This window comes from Odocoileus virginianus, chromosome 21 (assembly GCF_023699985.2).
Source record: "Odocoileus virginianus isolate 20LAN1187 ecotype Illinois chromosome 21, Ovbor_1.2, whole genome shotgun sequence".
NCBI classification, from domain to species: Eukaryota; Metazoa; Chordata; class Mammalia; order Artiodactyla; family Cervidae; genus Odocoileus; species Odocoileus virginianus.
The window spans coordinates 10682573-10700658 of NC_069694.1; the positions used below are offsets into that span (position 1 = coordinate 10682573).

The following is an 18086-nucleotide window of genomic DNA, read 5'->3' on the forward strand; positions in this document are numbered from 1 at the left end:
TGCTCATATGTGCAAATGCTATGGGTTTATATAATGTTGATGGATCATGTGATTCCGTGTAACATTAAAATATGTTAAAATAAGTACACAAAGAGGGATTCTAGATGCATTTCCATCACAGTAGCAGCCAGGAAAGCATGTATGTCATTTTTTCTGCTGAAGAAAATATCTTTTTGTCCTATTTTCATTCTGCCAAAGTGAAACAGGGTCCACAATTTAATGATGTCCAGAATCTTCCAAGTAGAGAAATATTTCTCTGAAGATGGGTAGTATTAAGATAGAATTTCTAACTGAAGTTAAACTAATTTTTTTCTAAATATATAATTTTTCTACCAGCTTCCTAATTAATATTTGGTTTTTATGAAGTTTATTAGTGAAATTACATTCAAGATTGGAGGAAAATTGATGGAATATTTCACAAGTGTTGTCAGAGTACAGAATGAGAAGAATGTCATAGCCACCATTCCATTTCTCTGACTACTGAAGAGATGCGAAAACGAACAATCATTTTGTTGATAAGGAAACTTCTAACCCTCTGTCAGACACATGCAATTGATGCTCATATTCAATATCTATGTCCTAGTCATTCATTGAGGATCTTCTATGTGTCTGTCGCTTTGCTAAAAGTTATGAAGGCAATGAAAAATCCGAGGTCAAAGGGGCAAGGAAAGACAATAGCAGAGAAATCATCATGTTGCAAGTGCGCACACTGAGATAAAGTTGTTGTTTTTCTTCTTCTGAAGTTTTTCATGACTGCTGTCACCAAGTATGCCTATAGCTCTCCCAAACAGCAAAATGTAGCATTTGTACTGTTTATATTTTTTACTATATTTTCACTTTGTAGCATTGTCGCCCCATGATGCAGATTCCTTGATAACCGCATTTTCACTCCTTCACTGACCCCATCACACTTAGCACAGTGCTGAGTGTATGTTCAGCAAATTGTTTGTTAGGTTAAATGTGAAATGTGTCACCCAGCCCCCCACTGGGCTTCCCTTGTGGCTTAGCTGGTAGAAAATCTACCTGCACTGTGGGAGACCTGGGTTCGATCCCTGGGTTGGGAAAATCCCCTGGAGAAGGGAAAGGCTACCCACTCCAGTATTCTGGGCTGGAGAATTCCATGGACTACATTTCATGAGGTCACAAAGAGTTGGACATGACGGAGCAACTTTCACTTCACTAACCACCATCATGTAAATATAGTACATTGAAGGTAAGTCTATCTTTTGCAGTTGACAGAATATAAATGTCTTCTAACATGCTCTTTTTGACTGATGTCATTGAGATACTTAGTCTGGAAGGAACCTTTACCAAGACTGGCACATAAACAGAGCTGAGTTATAGAGAGCAAAGAATAAGGAGGACTAGAACTTTTAGAACAGGATTTCCAACCTCCGCAACCTAATGTCAGATGATTAGGCATTAGGAGGGGGAGGTAAAGTAATAATAATAGAAATATAGTGCTATATTTAGTGCTATATTTATATATATAGTGCTATATAATAAATGTAATGTGCTTGAATCATCTCAAAAACATCTCCCCCACCCTGTCTGTGGAAAACTGGAAAACCATGAAACCAATTCCTAGTGCCAAAAAGTTTGGGGACTGCTGATTTAAAGCAAAGATTCTCTCAGGACTCTTTGGATTCAGACAGACAAAAAAACAAAATTGAAGCAAAAATTAAAAAAAATGCATTATATGAGTATAGGTTTCAATGTAGCAGTTGCTTGAGAACTTCTAACAAGAGGGATAAAAGTCTGCAGTCTGATTGGAATGCGATGGGGAATTAACACCAAATATGCATAGCACTTTATTTGAGATTGACACTATATTTTTTTTTTCCCAGTCAAAGAATCTTTAAACCTGGCCCGTTCAACCCTGCTTGGAATTGTCTCTAGGCTTGTGCCTTGCTAAAAAGGCAAGGAGGGGAAGGAGGCTCTTATTTTCTAGGTTTTAAAGGTATTTATTACCAAAGCACTTCATAGTTTCCTGAACTTCATAATATTGACTTCTTTAGGCAAATATAACAAATTATATAAGTAAGCACACTTTGTTAGTTTCATTTTATTTTAAACAAAAAATCACATTAAAAAAAATCACATTTAACTTACAAAATTATTTAATTGCTATTTTCTATATAGTACCAATAAATATATAATTGTGTTGTCCTATTTAAATTCAAGTAAAAGAAACATTTCCTAACTATTCAAATTTAATCAGTCATTGATAAGAGGTAATACTTTCTTTTTTTTATTTTTTTATTTTTTTTTCCATTTATTTTTATTAGTTGGAGGCTAATTACTTTACAACATTGCAGTGGTTTTTGTCATACATTGAAATGAATTAGCCATGGATTTACATGTATTCCCCATCCCAGTCCCCCCCCCACCTCCCTCATAAATATCATTACAGTAATACTGTCTTGATTGAGAACTTTAGATAGCTATCCATAATCTGAGTAAATGCACTAAAATTTTTTGGCAAAATCAAAAAAGACATATTTTCTTAAACAGGTGAAAAAAGTAGTTGATGGTGTGTGATTTAATTTGGTCTTGGTATGATTCACTTTCTGAAATTGTGTCCCTACAGTTCAGTAGGCATTTTGATATCTTCCAGAAACACAGATTAAATTTCTTACAAAAAAGTATTTGATTAATTTACAGAGGAAGGATTACCCATTTAAAAAGGCATTGCTGGGTAGCAACATCTACTATTTATATGAGCCAAGGTGGTGGTATTCATTTGTTCAGTTGTGTCCAACTCTTTGTGATCCCATGGACTGCAGCACACCAGGCTTCCCTGTCCCTCACCGTCTCCTGGAACTTGCTCAAACTCATGTCCATTGAGTCAGTGAGGCCATCCAACCATCTCATCCTCTGTTGTCCCCTTCTCCTCCTGCCTTCAATTTTTCCCAGCATCAGAGTCTTTTCCAATGAGTCAGCTCTTCACATCAGGTGGCCAAAGTACTGGAGCTTCAACTTCAGCATAGGTCCTTCCAGTGAATAATCAGGATTGATTTGCTTTAGGATTGACTGGTTTGATCTCCTCACAGTCCAAGGGATTCTCAAGAGTCTTCTCCAATACCTCAGTTCAAAACTATCAATTCTTCAGTGCTCAGCTTTTTTTATGGTCCAACGCTGATATCCATACCATGACTACTGGAAAAAACATAGCTGAAAGTGAAAGAGGAGAGTGAAAAAGTTGGCTTAAAGCTCAACATTCAGAAAACTGAGATCATGGCATCTGGTCCCATCACTTCATGGCAAATAGATGGGGAAACAGTGGAAACAGTGTCAGACTTTATTTTTGGGGGCTCCAAAATCACTGCAGATGGTGATTGCAGCCATGAAATTAAAAGACGCTTACTCCCTGGAAGGAAAATTATGACCAACCTAGACAGCATATTAAAAAGCAGAGACATTACTTTGCCACCAAAGGTCCGTCTAGTCAAGGCTATGGTTTTTCCAGTGGTCATGTATGGATGTGAGAGTTAGACTGTGAAGAAAGCTGAGCCCCAAAGAATTGATGCTTTTGAACTGTGGTGTTGGAGAAGACTCTTGAGAGTCCCTTGGACTGCAAGGAGATCCAACCAGTCCATCCTAAAGGAGACCAGTCCTGGGTGTTCATTGGAAGGACTGAAGCTGAAGCTGAAACTCCAATACTTTGGCTACCTCATGCGAAGAGTTGACTCATTAGAAAAGATCCTGGTGCTGGGAAGGTCTGGGGACAGGAGGAGAAGGGGACGACAGAGGATGAGATGGCTGAATGGCATCACTGACTCGATGGACATGAGTTTGAGTAAACTCCGGGTGCTGGTGATGGACAGGGAGGCCTGGCATGCTGCGATTCATGGGGTCGCAAAGAGTCAGACACGACTGAGCGACTGAACTGAACTGACTGAACTATATGGACCTTTGTTGACAAAGTAATGTCTCTGCTTTTTAATACACCATGCATATTTTAACGATTGTGCTGAAATCACTTTGGTTGTTTTTACTTCCTCTACCCTTCACTTTGGAAGTGTTTTTGATTTTATAAATTTGTTATTTTCATTTTTGCCTTCTCCTTGAATGAAGAAGATAAGTTTTGTTCCTGCATGTGTATCCACGTCATATTTTTTACTCTTAAAAATCCTTATTTGTGACTAAAAGACCCTTATCACTTGAGCTAATTCCATTCCTGCTTTCAAGGGTGGAGCACATGACGTAAGATGAGCCCTATCACCCTACTGGTGCATTTCAGTGTCTGGCCAATGTGATTAGTAAGTGAAACACATGTGACTTAATCTAATTGGAATACAACTCAGAATTTGGTGAACATTTTGGGAGAAAGATACTCTTGTACCTCTGTAGAATATGAAAGAAAACTTATGCAGACAAGTATCCTAGAGAAAGCATTTTGATACCATAAGAGAAATTCTATGAAGGAGGAGACAAAGTAGAAGACTGTAAAGACAAGGGAAAAAATGTGTGGCCTGACTTGGTGATAACACTGTAGTCATGGTTCAAGCATTAAGACGTGTTTGAGCTGGGCTTGCTGTTATTGAAACTAAAAGCATCTAAATGGAAATAAAAGTACTATATTTTTTATTCATGGAGGAATACATTTAAATGTCTGTTTTAATTGGAACTAAAAGTGTATGATACGTCCTTCCATAACTGTGTGAATTCCTAAGCCCTAGAGCTCCCTAGCTAAGATCAGAAATAAGCTCTCTTTGATTTCTAGTACAAATCCATTTTCTCTACCTCAGCATTTCCCCAGCTCATGTCCCTCAAATCACCTCCAAGAGTTAATAGGTTTTCCATGGAAATATTCCTTTGTGCTTGAATAAATTTGAAACTTTTATTTTGTACTTTAAACATATTCAGAGTAGTGTCCTTTCTGTGTAACATCTCAGGAACTTCAATACTCTAACATAGTAAATGAATCCACAGGAGAGAAATCTAAGTTCAACATTTCCCAGTCTTATGTAAACATCCCATTTTCAAAGCACACTTACTAATATTTTTTAGATTAGGGCTCCAGTCAACAGAACTTTCATAACCCCAGTCTTATTGTTTTCTTAATAGTTTGTATTATTTTTTAAAAATAGGCAATTTACCTTGTAAATTCTTTGTCTTTAATAATGTTATTTGATGTGATTTTGATATTTCAAGGGATAATGTTTTATGATATAATCTGCATGTCATAATCAGCTGTGTTATAGTTTTATTAATGTTTTTATATTTTATGCTAAAATATATTTAATTATCCTAAACATGCTCACTTTTTGATAGACAAATATTAGAGGTGTTTGTGTCAGGACAGCATTGGAAAAATGGATAATATTCTTAGATGTGTTAAATTATTAATACCATCATTACTGGTAGATTGGACACTAGAGAAAGCAGAATAATAATATTGATACCACAAGAGATCTAGAGAGAATTCACCATGAGTATTGAACCAACTATAGTGAGAAGGGTGAGTAATTTGAAGGTTCTCTTCTAGTGCGTGCTTGCTTGCTAAGTAACTTCAGTCATGTCTGACTCTTTATGATGCTATGGACTGTAGCCCACCAGGCTCCTCTGTCCATGGGATTATCCAGGCAAGGATATTGGAGTAGATTGCTCTGCCCTCCTCCAGGGGATCTTCATGACCAAGGATTCAAACCTGCATCTCTTATCTGTCTCCCACATTGGCATGTGGTTCTTTACCTGTAGCACCACAAGAATAAAAATACTTCACAACATTCCTTCTACATGTATCTAGTTTAGCAATGGAGAAAAGGAAATGGACATTTTTGTAAATTTTTTCCATCAATTTGTTTTCATGTATTACTTCTATGTTTCAACCTCTATGGGTCACAAAGAGTCAGATATGACTTAGCAACTAACCAAACAATAACAACACAATGGGAGTTCTATTTTTAGTTTTTTAGGGAAATTCCGTAATGGTTGTACCAATTCACATTCCCACCAACAGTCTAAAAGGGTTCCCTTTTCTCCACACCTCTCCAGTATTTATTGTTTGTAGATTTTTTTGATGATGGCCATTCTGACTGGTGTGAGTTGATAACCTCATTGCAGTTTTGATTTGCATTTCTCAGATAACTAGTGATGCTGAACATCTTTTCATGTGCTTTTAGCCATCTGTATGTCTTCTTTGAAGAAATGTCTGTTTAGATCTTTTGCTCATTCTTTAATTATGTTGTTTCTTTTTTTGACATATAGTTGCATGAGCTATTGTGTATTTTGTATATTAATCCCTTGTTAGTTGCTTTGTTTGCATTTCCTCCCATTCTGTGGATTGTTTTTTCATTTTAGTTATGGCTTTCTTTACTATGCAGAAGTTATTAAATTTAATTAGGTCCCATTTGCTTATGTTTGTTTTTATTTTAATTAGTCTAGGAGGTGAATTTTAAAAGATATTTTGACATTAATCATTGGTTTCTGCCTATGTTTGCCTCTACACGTGTTATAGTGTCTGGTCTTACCTTTGGGTCTGTGATCCATTTCAAGTTGATTTTTGTGTACAGTATTAGAGAGTGTTCTAATTTTATTTTTTAGATGTAGCGGTCCAGTTTCCCCAGCACCACTTAGTGAAGAAACTGTCCATTCCTCTTTGTATATTTCTGCCACTTTTGTCATAGATTAGTTGACCACAGCTGTGTGAGTTTGTTTCTGAGTTTTCTATCCTGTTCCATTGATCTAGATGTCTGTTTTTGTACCAGTACCTTAATGTTTTGATTACCATAGCTTTGTAGTATAGTCTGGAGTAGGATTGCCCTAGCTCCATTTTTCTTTCTTAGAATTTCTTCCTCTACTTGGGATATTTTGTGTTTACATATAAAATTTTAGGATCTTTTTTGTTCTAGCTTTGTGAAAAATGCCATTGGTACTTTAAGGATTGCATTCATCTCTTGATTGCCTTGGATAGTATATTCAGTTTGACAATATTGATTTTCCCAGTCCACAAACATGGTATATGTTTCCATCTGTTTGTGTCATCTTTGATATGTTTCATCTTTGTCTTATAGTTTTCAGAATAGAAGTCTTTCGTCTCTATAAGTAGGCTTTTTTCCCTAGGTACTTAGGTATTTTATTCTTTTTGATGCAATGGTAAGTGGGATTGTTTCCTTGATTTCTCTTTTTGATCTGTTCATTGTTAGTGTATAGGAATGCAAGAGATTTCTGTGTATTAATTTTGTATCCTGAAACTTTACCAAATTCATTGATGAAATCTGGTAGTTTTTTTGTAGTCTCTATAAGATTTTTTATGCATAATATCATGTCATCTACAAAGAGTGACAGTTTTACTTATTATTTTCCAGTTTGAATTCCTTTTATTTCTTTTCTTTTCTGTCTGCTGTGACTAGAACTTCCAAAACCATGTTGAATAAAACTGGTGACAATAGACACCCACCCTTGCCTTGTTGCTGTCTTAGAATACTTTCAGCTCTTCACCATTGAGAATAATGTTAGCTGGAGTTTTTCATATATTTCCTTTATTGTGTTGAGGTAAGTTCCCTCCATGCCCACTGGAGAGCTCCATGTCTGGAGAGCTTTTATCATAAATGGGTGTTGAATTTTATTAAAAAAATTTTTTTTTTACATCTACTGAAATGTATGGTTTTTATCTTCAATTTGTTAATGTAGTGTATCACACTGATTGATTTGTGGGTAGATGTTACCACTTCTATAAATGTTTGATAAAATTTGCTTGTGAAGCTGTTGGGTCCTGGACTTTTGTTTGTTGAGAGGTTTTTAATCACTTTCACTTTCAGTATTTGTGAATGGTCTGTTCATATTTTCTGTTTCTTCCTGGTTCAGTCTTAGAAGGTTTCACCTTTATAAAAATTTATCTATTTCTTTTAAGTTGTCCATTTTATTGGCATAAAGAATTTGTAGTGGTCTCTTATGATCCTTTGTATTTCTATGATGTCCATTGTAACTTCTCCTTTTTAATTTCTAATTTTTATAGAGTTGAGCCCTCTCCCCTCTTTTCTTGATGAATCTAGCAGAAGGTTTATCTATTTCATTTATCTTCTCAAAGAACCAGCTTTTAGTTTCAGTAATCTTTGCTATTGTTTTCTTCATCTGTATTTCATTTATTTCTGCTCTGATCTTTATCATTTCTTTCCTTCTACTAAGTTTGGGTTTTGTTTATTCTTTCTCTAGTTGATTTAGATGTAAGGTTAGGTTGTTTATTTGAGATTTTTCTTATTTCCTGAGGTTAACATTATGTTACTATAAACTTCCCTCTTAGAACTGCTTTTTCTGTGTCCAGAAAGGATTTGAATAGTTTTTTTTTTTAAAATTCTCTCTAGGTATTTTTTATTTCCTCTTTGATTTTTTCAGTGATCCATTGGTTTTTTAGTAAGGGCTTGGCTTATTGAATAACTAACAATCAGCACATCCATCTGCAGTGGGAAATATAGATGACAGAATTCCTGGGCATGGAGGTTGCATAGATAAAGTGGCCTTGATTACTCTTTTGAGTGGGAATTATTGTGATAAAAACAGAAATAAAGCAGTTCTATAGAAACAAAACCAAATTTCTCCCTCCAAAGAGCCTGTTTTAGACACAAGGGAAATATATGTAGAGTGTGTACACGTGTCATGAACCTAAACAGCTAGATTTATTGAAATATTAGAAGGTCATGTGACAATATAATTAGAAGGATGGAAAAGAATCAGAGAAGGTATGTATCCATATAGCTGAATCATTGTGTTGTATACCTGAAACTAACATGACACAGTAAATCAACTATACTTCAATTAAAAAAAAAAAAAAAAGAAGAGAGAGGCACATGATGAAAGTCTAATAATGAAAGAAATGTAGAATTTTGTAAACATTGTGATTGTCTTCTCAACATTCATCCCTCCCCCACTTACTAATTAAGATCCTGAGAAGCAGTTGGAGGGCTTCATCCAAGACATTAGACCCATCTCCTTGACTATCATTGTTTCAGGAACTCTGGTCTAACCCAAAAAAATGAATCACATTCCTGGGATGGGAGGGAATAATTTCAGAAGGGGTGGGGGTGTGAAGACAGTATTTCCTTGAGAATTCTGAGGAAAATTTCCTTTTCTTAAATGTTAGCCACAAGAAAAGACAGAATCTGTTCTTCTGGACATGAATTTATCCTGTGCAAGAGTTGTCACATTTACTGCTGTCTTTTTACTAGCTCAAGATGAAACTACACAGGAAGGAGGGTAAGGTCAAGAGGACTGGGAGCAAGGAGGCCAGAGATGTTGGATTCTATCATATCTGAGGTCTGCTCTAAACTGTACTCCCAGATTTCCTTTCTACTTAAGAAGAGTGGAGGTGAATTTTCTCATTTTTTTCAATTGAAAACATTTTAACTGATATAAAATCTGTATAAAAAAATTATGCCTATTTTCCCTGAAGCATAATGGTAGCACTCAAAAGCTACAGAGACAAGTAATTTGGCTTAGATTACATTATTCAGGCCAATCCTAATTTAAAGAAGTACCTAAACTGGAATAACATTACTTTTTTTTCAGAGTAGTACAATCCCTTTGGAACTGTCACTAACCCATTCTTTTTTCTTCTTTGTTACCAAGAGGAGTGCTTTTAAGATTTTAACATGCATACAGATTAACTGGAGTGGGACTTGAGATTTAATGTTTCCAATAATCTTTAAGTAATGTTGATGCAGTTGGTCTATGGGTCACACTTTCAGTTGCAAGGACCAAGTGGACTTCAGACTTCTGCAGTAGGAAAATCAACAACAATGAGTAATACTGGGCTCTGACCATGTTATTCCATTATATTAAAAAAGATCCAATGAATATTTCTGTGTAGAATCCAATCCTAAACAGAGTTGTGTATTTCACATTCATCACCATCTCAAGTATATATTAAAGAAATCTCTTCTCACAAATTCCTAATACCTTATGGGAAGGAGAGAGTGCTGGAGGAGAAACTTCCTGATTAAATTTTCTTTTCCCACTTAATTTGATCTTACTGAAGTAAATTGAATGACTATGCAAAAAATGGGAAAAACCATTAACACATAAATTGGGCAAAATAAACAATCCTCAGGTACTTACATGGATTTATATGAAAAAGCAATGTACATAATACAGTTATGCAAATAACTTAATCTATCTCACTTGGATAGTTTTAACTGGGCCCTCATCCAAGTGCTTTCATTGCCCTTATTAGTTGTCAACACATTCTAGATTCTCATTAATTATTTGTACTGTCCTTTTTATTTTTTGAGAAAAACAGTGCTTTCAATTGTGTGCTAAAGTGAAACACTATTAAAATAAAGAAATTTTATAAAAATGCAAATTTTGTGATATGGCCCCAATTAATATTGTAGAATGTTTTTTCCCTCTGTATTTGAAAGAAGCGACATATAATGATCATTATACTTTAACCACATTTGGGGGAATGCAAGAAAGGAATCCTTTCCTTTTATACTGCCCTCACCCATTTATACAAATGTATAATATGTAGGTATGTAATGAACCTTAATTTCAAAATATTTTTCTGACTATCTACTTGTATTAACTGGGGTAATTCGCAGCTATAACACCTTAGGCAAATATGTCTTAATATGATAGCAACATATTCTCACTCATGTTTCCTAACTGGGATTCTTTTGGCAAATGGGTAGCTTGCCTGCAGTTTGTTCTTTGGGGGACTTAGGTTTTCTTTATCTTTTGGCTTCTCTTCCCACCAAAGTCTTGAAACTTTCTGCATTCACACTGTGAAAGGCAAAGTGAGAGAAGAATACACCAAACTGTTAGGTGCCCTGGCCTAGAAGCAATATATCATTTCTACTAAAATCTTGCTATTATGAACCAGTCATATGTATTCTTGCATAGAGCTAGCAGATGTAGTCCACAGGTGGGAAGTTATTTCCCAGCACCAACAAAAAAATGAAAGGGGAAGCACAAATTTTGGTAGAGAGATTGCCCATCTCTGCTATATTATTATTTATACATTTTAATACATATTTTATACAAAATTTGTACATATTGTTTTTACTATTCATTCACTTTCAGTGCACTGGGCCAGGTCAGGAGACTCACTAGAAAGGTAAGTGAGACATTGACTATTATGTACTATCTAATGATGTAAACAGGAATGCAAACTTTTAAAAAAATGTAATAGTGTAGTGTGGTAAATACTAGGAGTTGAAAACACCAGAAAACAACATTTCATCAGAACTTTTGCTTTTTACATGGTATATTCTGATGATACTAGAAGAGAAACAGTAGATTTAGGAAAAAGAAGACTCGGAAGAAGTTACAATCATTAGGGTATGACAAGAGCTTAAAGTTAGATATTGACAGCAGGAAGAGAGGTTAGTTTCAAGAGTCGTCTATTCAGTGATATTAAAAGGATGTGTACAATAAAAGAAGTAAAAGTTTCAACATGGCATGAGCCAGTGCTGACCTTGAGAAATTGAATGAATGACAATACTTATCCTTATAGGGAATTAAGAAGTTACAATAGAATTTGAGTGGGCGAATGTCAATTGGTTTATTTAGAAACACCAAGTGAGTGTATATGAAAAGTAGTCTATGTTTTGGTTCTCATATATCAGGAAAGTGATCAGAGATTGAAATATAATTCAACAGTATTAGAAGGGTAGCTAATGCTAAGAAGTTAGCTGAAACTGTGAGGAAGAACATGTAGAATCAGAAGAGACAAAACCAAAATGGACTAAGAAAAAAAATCAAAATTTAGGATACAAATGTAAAGAAAATGCGGCTTCCCAGGTGGCTCAGTGGTTAAGAATCCACCTGCCAACGCAGGAGACGTGGGTTTGATCCCTGGATCAGGAAGATCTCTGGAGTAGGTAATGGTAAGCCACTCCAGTGTCTTGCCTGGAGAATCCCATGGAAAAGGAGCCTGGCAGGCTATAGTCTATAGGGTTGCAAAGAGTCAGACATGACTGAAGCGACTTAGCACACATGCGAGCGTGCCAGATTTTTGTTCACTCAATGACAACAGATTAAGTAATTCAGTCTTTAGTGAAGTAAGTATATTTGAATGAACTGTCAATGGTTCTTGGTAGTTTTGTTGTTATAGATATTTCAATGTGACAAATACAATTTTCTATGTCAACTTGATTAGACCAAGAGATGCCCACATAGCTGGAAAAACATATTTCTGGGTGTGTCTGTGAGGGTGTTTCTGGAGGAGATTAGCCTTGGAATTGGTGACTAAGTAAAGTAGATTGCCCTTCCCAATGTTGGTAGACATCATCCCATCCATGTAATCCTTGGATCAAACAAAAAGACAGAGAAATGTTGAATTCTTTCTCTCTGCCTATTTGAGCTAGGATATAGGTCTTTTCTTGTCATTGGGTGGGGCCCTTGGCCCATCAGTCGTCAGGCCTTTGGACTTAGAGCTACACCACTAAATTTCCTGTCTTCAGATTGCAGATGACAGGCTGTGGTATTTCTCAGTCTTCATAGTCATATGGGTCAATTCTTCATAATGTATTTATGGATATCCTATTTCTTCTGTTTCTCTGGAGAACGTGAATACCAACATATTTAATAATCAATAAAATCCTTATCTTTCTTTTAAAATATGTGCATATGCACATGCATTGTTCCAACTAATTTCAGGATTTTATGGACTTCTGGAGACCCATATGTAGCACATAAAATCCAAGTTAAGAATTCTAACACTATGTACCTAAAGAGTTCAGATCCTAAGATAAGATTAAATAACATTGGTGAATTGTTTCTTTTAGGGTAAGCAAATTCCCAAATATATTTTTATCAAGTGAAAAAATTTAAAGGAGATACATTGTTTTCATTTCCTTGATATAAAATCTTTTATAAAATAAAGGACATCATGGAATTCAGGTTTTAAAATTTTGCTCACTTTGATTTTCTCTTCTGTAGGCAAACCCCGAACAAAAATACATTTTATTTTGGTGCTTTATAACCAGATATTTTATCTGCTATTCCTTTTAAAGTGACACTGTCAGCTTCATTATTGCTTCCTTTCATATTTGGTTTATTTATAATATTCTTCATTGAAGATACTGATTTTTCTTCCCTCATATTTTCTGTTAGTAAAATTTGACTTCTGATTCTTGTTTTCTGATTATTTCTAGTGTATTTGGAAAATAATGTTAGAATGGATTGTTTATTATGCTCATTAAAGAAAACATTACTGTAAAAAATGATGTCAACAATGACCTACATGAACAAAGATAACATATTATATATTATATATTGACTAAGTCAACTAGAGGAAAACTAAAAAATAATAAGAAAAATTAGAGTGATTTCACTTAGAATAATAGAGTATTTTCTGTAGTATGTTTTATGCTGTCTTATGGTGTTTATCCATTTTACTTTCAGACAATCAAAGTAACTCATATTTTTTGTTTTCTAGAGGGATGTAGTCTAGTTTTTTACAAAGAAATTTTAATTGCTCCTCCATTGCTACAGACCATGAGATATAAATTGATGTAGCTCAGGCATTTTAGCTAGTTTAATTCATTTTCTGTAGATTGTTATAATTAGTAAAAACATCAACTATAAAACATCACCTTTTCCAGTTCTCAGTCATTTTTCACATCTCAGCAAGTAATTTTTTAGTTAGATTTTTTGCTTGTTCATTTATTATATTTCATTTTTATCTCTTCGCAATGTTGTTGTTCAGTCACTAAGCCTGCCTGACTCTTTGCAACCCTATAAATTGCAGCGCACCAGACTCCTCTGTCCTTCACTATCTCTCGGAGCTTGTGTAAGCTAATGTCCATTGAGTTGGTGATGCCATCCAACCATCTCATGCTCTGTCATCCCCTTCTTCTCCTGCCTTCTATTTCCAGCATCAGGGTCTTTTCCAACGAGTCGACTTTCTCATCAGGTGGCTGAAGTATTGTAGCTTCAGCTTCAGTATCAGTCCTTGAATAACCAGTTCTTGAATTCAGTCAACATCATTGAATATTCATTCAGGGCTGATGCCCTTTAGGACTGGCTGGTTTGATCTCCTTCCAGTTCAAGGGACTCTCAAGAGTCTTCTCCAACATGACAATTCAAAAACATCAATTCTTTAGTGCTCAGCCGTTTTTATGGTCCAACTCTCACATTTATACATGATTACTGGAAAAACCATAGCTCTGACTATGTGAACCTTTGTCAGCAAAGTAATGGCTCTGCTTTTGAATATGCTGTCTAGGTTTGTCATAGCTTTTTTCCCAAGGAGCAAGCATCTTTTAATTTCATAGCGGCAGTTATTGTCCACAGTGATTTTGGAGCCCAAGAAAATGAAGTCTGTTACTGTTGTCATTGTTTTCCCATCTATTTGCCATGGAGTGATGGGAATGGATGCCATGAACTTAGTTTTTTGAATGTTGAGTTTTAAGCTCACTTTTTTACTCTTGTCTTTCACCTTCATCAGGAGGCTCTTTAGTTACTCTTTCTTTTCTGCCTTTAGGGCAGTATCATCTGCATATCTGAGATTATTGATATTTTTCCCAGAAATCTTGATTCCAGCTTGGGATTCATCCAGCCTAACATTTCACATGATGCACTCTGTATATAAGTTAAATAAGCAGAGTGACAATATACAGCCTTGACATACTGCTTTCCCAATTTAGAACCCGTTTTTGTGCCATACCCAGTTCTAATTGTTGCTTCTAGACCTGCATACAGGTTTCTCAGCAGACAGGTAAGGGGGCTGGGTATTCCTATCTCTTAAAGAATTTTCCACAGTTTGTTGTCATCCACACCGTCAAAGGCTTTAGTGTACTCAGTGAAGCAGAACAGATGTTTTTCTGCAATTACCTTGCTTTCTCTGTGTCCGTTAACATGTTAACAGTTTGATCTCTGGCTCCTCTGCCTTTTCTAAACATAGCCTGTACATCTGGAAGTTCTCTACAGGTTCACATACTGTTGAAGCCTAGTTTGAAGAATTTTGAGCGTAAACTTGCTACCATGCGCAATAAGCACAGTTTGTTTGAACGTTCTTTGAAATTGCCCTTCTGTGGGATTGGAATGAAAGCTGACCTTTTCCAATCCTGTGGCCACTGAGTTCTCCAACTTTGCTGGCATGTTCAGTGCAGCACTTTAACAGCACCATCTTTTAGTATTTTGAATAGCTGAGCTGGAATTTCATCACCTCCACTGGCTTTGTTTGTAGTAATGCTTCTTAAGGCCTACTTGATTTCATACTCCAGGATGTCTGGCTATAGGTGACTGACCACACTATCATTATCCTAATCATTTAGACATTATTTTTGTATATTACTTCTGTGTATTCTTGCCATCTCTTCTTAACCTCTTTTGCTTCTGTTAGCAATACTTATCCTGTTTAGACTAGTGATTTCTATGCACCTTAACTTCAGAGTGTCAGGCACGTGGAGACATTGAAAGAGACAATTGGTCAAAATACTCCAAGAAGTGTTTACTATTTTATCCTTAACCACCAAAGGTAACATCTCATTTCTACTCCACCCACAAGTAGGACAACCTGAGTTGCTGATTCAATAGTCATTCATATAGACATTGTTCTATTTAGTTCATTTTCATTAAATGATAATCATATGCTCAGCACTGTTTTGGGAACTGAAGAGCAACTAGTTAAAGATACATATATTAAGTACTAAAAATATAGAGAAATTCATATTCCCTCATCTTAATACAAACTCATATTTAAGTATCCATTCATTTGACCAGTAAACACTTTTACTTGAAGTGCCTAATCTCTCCATGTGCCCACTCAATCAACATTTTCCAGTTTTCCTTTATTTAAGCTGACTAGATCCCTCTTTGTAGAAGCAGTCTTGTACTTAGAGCAGTAACTTTATTTTAAAGACATATTTTTTAGAGCATTTTTAGTGTTCACCACAAAATTGAGAGGATGTACAAAGGTATCCAGTTGCATGGCTTGTCTTTTAATTCTATAGTTTTTTTTTTTTTTTTTTTTACTGCACAGAAGTTTAGTTTTAATGAAGTTCCAGTTCATGGATTGTGTCTTCAGTGTTATACCTAAACAGGCAACAACATCTGTGTAGTCATCCAGGTTTTCTCCTATATTATCTTTTGTTTTGTTTTTGTTCAGTTACTGAGTTGTGTCCAGCTCTTTGCAACCTTGTGTATTGCAACACCCCAGGCTCCCCAGTTCTCCACTATCTCCTGGAGTTATCTTCTAGGAGGTTGTAGTTCTATCTTTTACATTGTGGTCTAAGAGCAGAAAGTTACTTTAAAATATTACAGCATGTTATTACTTTACAGTATTGATTACTTAGCCAAACTGAAGAGAAATAAGAGAAATGTAGGTATTTTCTTCAGCTCTTGTCTATTAACTTGTTAAAGGGTTGTAGCAAATAGTGGGTCCCTACCAGAAAAGAGATTAAGGGCTTGGAAATCTAGACTCATGGCTTTTAGTTCTTAATGTGTGTATTTTTATTTACCTGGAGGCGTTTCATTTACTTTTGGACTAAGTTTTTAATGCAGCACTTATTCTTGTGGTCTATACTTACTTAATATGTCCTATTTTCAAAGGTGATTTAAATTGAGAATTGATGGTTGGAATAGGCCAAAAGGTTACAGATTCATATGGACCCAACTACTTTTTTGTTTATGACGTTTTTCCCCTTCACAGTCCTATGAACCTGAACTTATACAGGTTATAACATAAAAACTAAATTAATATGAAGTGTTTGATCTCTGTGTGTCTCATTTTGTGGCTCAGGAAACTGAAGCAGTTATGCTACATGTTCTGCATAGAGAGTAGAAAGCATAATACCTTCAAAGGAATATACATTTATATGTACACCTATATTCTTTCTCTAAAAGTATTCTGTATCATGTGAGAGTAATCCTGTCATTTTCCAGGTTGGAAAATAATAGGGTTTACTGATTTTTGTTGAAATAAACTCTACAAATTTATTTTATACCCCATTTGGGGGCACCTTTCCTAGAGGACAACAGGAAAACTTGGATGCACAGGTTTTTTTTCTTTGTGTTTTTTCTTTTCAAGTATAACCAGTGTTTCAGAGTCCAAATCAGCCTGGACAGAAACAAGTTTAATATTATTGATAATAAGAGACCATCTCTGTCTCCATTTGTAATTGCAGATCAGTAGAAATCCAGGAACTCTAATTTGTTCCTAACCAATTTCAGAAGATCTCAGGGAGATTGTCAGATTTATTCTCCAACACTCTGTCCTCTTATCCATTTGTGTATGCTTTTCAAAATCACCTAAAGTTAACTACTCTGAAGCAGGCAGCTCAATATATATTCTCATCTTCCTGTATTATACATTTTAGAAAGCATATTTTGGTAACACAGAAGAAGGCACAAATTTGTTTTTTTATCTTGTTTGTATCCCAGAATTCAAACTGAGTTCTTGGGGACGGATGGGGCCTTAGGCCAGAGGTTAATGTTTACAACAATTCTCTCTGCTGATCATTTGTCTGAACAAAACATGCAAATTCTGAGCCTCTTTTCTCTTTTGGTGAAAACTCATGGTCCCTCCTGCAAACCAATGCCCAAGTGACCTGCTTCAAGGGCATCTAAATAGGGGATGAGTTTTTTTTTGTGGGAATAGAGCTGACACCAAGATTGTGTGCCTCCATTTCATCTGAAAGTGTATTTATTCTTTAATTTACTCATAAAAAGTGACTTTTTTGGTCCAGATAATTGTTTGCAATCTCCTTCTAGTTCAATGGAATACTAATGAAAAAATATTCTCATGTAAATACTTTCATTTTGTTATCCTTAATGTTGTTTTACTCATGTGATGATTGTCTAATTAGATGACTTTCTCAATCTTCACATGACTGACTACTCAATGGAAGATTTTTTCCTTTTCATACATGCTTAAAAGTAACCCCTTATTGTGGCTTTAAGAAATTAAGCTAAAGTTTAAGAAGGTATAATGAATACTAACAATCTATGTGCTATACAACTTTAGCTCAGTAAGTAAAATGTGCATGAAAAGGATTGGGATTAATAAGACTAGGGGTTAACAGAAACAGACTATAGATATTACACTAAGTTTGACAGAGCTCCTGCTTCCCAACAGAAATTCTTATATGGAATTGCGAAAAGCAACTTTTTAATGAGCATATGATTCAGTAGGTAAAATA

At 35.3% G+C, this 18086-nt stretch overlaps 1 long non-coding RNA gene across 3 annotated transcripts in view; it reads left to right on the forward strand.

The window, feature by feature from the left end:
• Positions 1-1150: 1150 nt before the first annotated feature.
• LOC110152189 (uncharacterized) overlaps positions 1151-18086 on the forward strand; it is a 48179-nt gene continuing 31243 nt past the window's right edge. For all 3 annotated transcript variants that reach the window (XR_002318296.2, XR_002318297.2, XR_011482567.1), the window contains exons 1-3: positions 1151-1213; positions 9171-9310; positions 11023-11056. This is a non-coding gene — a long non-coding RNA (uncharacterized lncRNA). The remainder of the gene's footprint in view (positions 1214-9170; positions 9311-11022; positions 11057-18086) is intronic.